This window comes from Papio anubis, chromosome 8, assembly GCF_008728515.1.
Source record: "Papio anubis isolate 15944 chromosome 8, Panubis1.0, whole genome shotgun sequence".
Taxonomy (NCBI): domain Eukaryota; kingdom Metazoa; phylum Chordata; class Mammalia; order Primates; family Cercopithecidae; genus Papio; species Papio anubis.
Window position 1 is genome coordinate 71,891,901 of NC_044983.1, and position 2,742 is coordinate 71,894,642.

The following is a 2,742-nucleotide window of genomic DNA, read 5'->3' on the forward strand; positions in this document are numbered from 1 at the left end:
GGGATCTGAGTCCATTCCAATACACTGATTAAAACTGAAGGGTCCAACCCAGCATGATTGTAGATTCCATTAAACTCTTCCCCTATATCCAACTACTCACAAGACTGCATGATCTGCCTCCTAAATGTCTTTCCAACCGTTTTTCTCTCTGCCCTATCCATTATTTATTAGAATAAAGCTTTCTTTATATCTCTTTCTTATAGAACCAAACTCTTCCTGTAAATTACACTGGTTCAACTGTTTCCTACCTCAGAAATTTTGACCTTCATATTTATTCTGCATAGAATAGCTTCACTTAGCACTAGAGATTACTTTCCCCTTCTCATTCTTTATTTCTAAATTAAAATATTATTTCTGTAAAGGCATCATCCTTGACAAGTGTGTCTATAAAGATGTCAACCTTCCCACTTATATCCATCAGTCTCTATCTTGTTACTCTACTCTTTTCTTTTATACTACTTCATACCACTTTGAAAACTGCTGGTTTGTTTGTTCACTGGCTATTGTCTTGTTCCTACCCTACAATGTATATTCTCATGAAGGAGAAACTCTGTGGGTCCTTATTGCTACACATGTCTCATTAAATAGTCATAGAATAGATTAATCAGTAAATTAATGAGTCAAGATTGAATTTGTAAATAGAATATTTAAGTTATAAAAGCAAATCTTCTATTAATTAAGTTTACCTTGTTGAAGTCACTTGAGCTTCCAGAGTTTCCACTACGAACATGAATAAAATTGCCATGATCATTAAATTAGATCATTGGACATTGTAAAGCATTTATTGAGGCAAATTATTATTATTGAAATTAGGTGAAATATAACTATATGTGTATGTGTCTCTGTGTATAAAATAGTATGTGTTTCTATTCTATTATCTGTAATTAATAGTATTGTATTATCTGGAATTCATGAAATGTGAGGAATTTGTAAAAGACTAATAATAAAAATTCATCATAAATTCAGAAGTCATGACTTTTCCACAAGAGCAAAAATAATAAATTGCTATAAAAAATTCATTAATATTAAACAATTTATTTTAAAAAATAACTTTCTGGTAGCCATTGGTATGCTTTTCATTATTTTGCCTTATAAAAAGTAACCATTCTGCATTTTAATCTTCTTTTTGACACTAAAATAAACATTTTTTTACCTACTCCAGAGCTCACAATCAATGAGACAATAATTACTGTATATTCATAGAAAAGGACTCTTGAGCAATATTAAAATGTTCACTATCCACTATAATAGTGATAGAGAAAATGAAAATTTCTGATTAAGATATCAACTGAAAGAAAAAGACCTCAAAAAAACATTTATTGTTTACTTGGCTTTCTGTAATGCACAAAAAAAACCCAAAATAAATAATGTTGGCTTAATTTAACTGTTACCAGAAGAATCCTAGGACTGTATTTCTTTCATAGTCAGGAAAACAATGTGAAATTCTTATTTCAGTGCTCAAATGAGAAAGGAAAAAGGCTCACGGGATTTCAAAAATTCAAAAGAAGTTTCACAGTCATTATTTGTGATGGATTCCTACCTGGGATTTAATGGTCTCCAAGAGATCTCAACTCATTTTTGAAATACCTTAGTAGAACAAATGACCAAAGAAAGGAGACTTACCCACAGTAAGCCAAATAAAATGCTGATTCTTTCCATTTAGTTAGACTGTAGTAACTAATAGTTACATTTCAGATCAAAAGGTCTCATTTAATACTATGCAGTACTTTGTTACGTTTAAAAGTAAGTAAATAATGTATTTTTTAAAATTCCTCTTGGAGGTACCATTTCCGAGACTATTGATAGGCCAGGTCAATACGTGAAGTGGATTGAACAAGCTCCTATTCCATCTCTGAGTTCCAAAACTTCATTTAATATTGCATCCTCAAATAGAGGACATATCAAGTATTAAACTGGAAAGAATAGATACTACCCTTGATCTTAGCCAAAAGGCTGAGAAACAATCATAAATCATCTCCTAATAAATGTATTACCTCTTCATAGATAGTAAATAAAAAATGTTTTAAAATACTGAGTTAATACATTAGACATCATAATAAATACTTCTAAGAAATCAGTTGAAAACAAATGATCTAATCCAATTCTCTCTGCAAATAAAATATGAAAAGCCTAGTGTGCAAATAACTAGTCCAAGGTTACTCATTTTCTTATGACCAAGTGTGTAACTACAAATAGTGTAATGCTAATCTGGTGCATACTTATGTTCATTAAAGAGAAGCATTTCCCATATTGTTATCCTCGACTTGAGAAAGATATAGTTCAAATCCTGCTTCTTCCTAACCACAAGTAGTCATCCACCTTTATGTGGCTGACTTTTTTGCATTTTATGGAAGAAGACTATATTTTTCAGAATAAAAACAAAGTATGTAAGTTGACAAAAATAAGGGCAAATCAATGATATTCATGGGGTTAATATGTGAAATTCAGATGAATATTTCAAAATGTTCAAATATTCTCTATAAAAGAGCTACAGTATTTAATTATTAAATCCAAATTTTATTCATACTTTTATTTTAAAATCATCATTGTCTTTACATCGGTGAATTACTCTGAAATATTTTAATCAGGCACTTCACATTACTCTAAATAGCTTCCATTTATTAGAAAAATTGGTAGCTTTTGGAAAGCCGTAATAAACATTTTCAAAAATAGTTTGTAAATTAGAAAGGTGTAACTTGAAAGTCATATATATTTGAATTTGAATCTAAATTATACCACTAA

General features: G+C 29.9%; 1 non-coding gene across 1 annotated transcript; it reads right to left on the minus strand.

Annotated features, from left to right (window-relative positions):
* Window positions 1-1,774: 1,774 nt before the first annotated feature.
* LOC116268786 lies at window positions 1,775-1,965 on the minus strand. Its single transcript, XR_004175946.1, has one exon. It is a non-coding gene; the product is annotated as a U2 spliceosomal RNA (small nuclear RNA).
* Window positions 1,966-2,742: the final 777 nt, after the last annotated feature.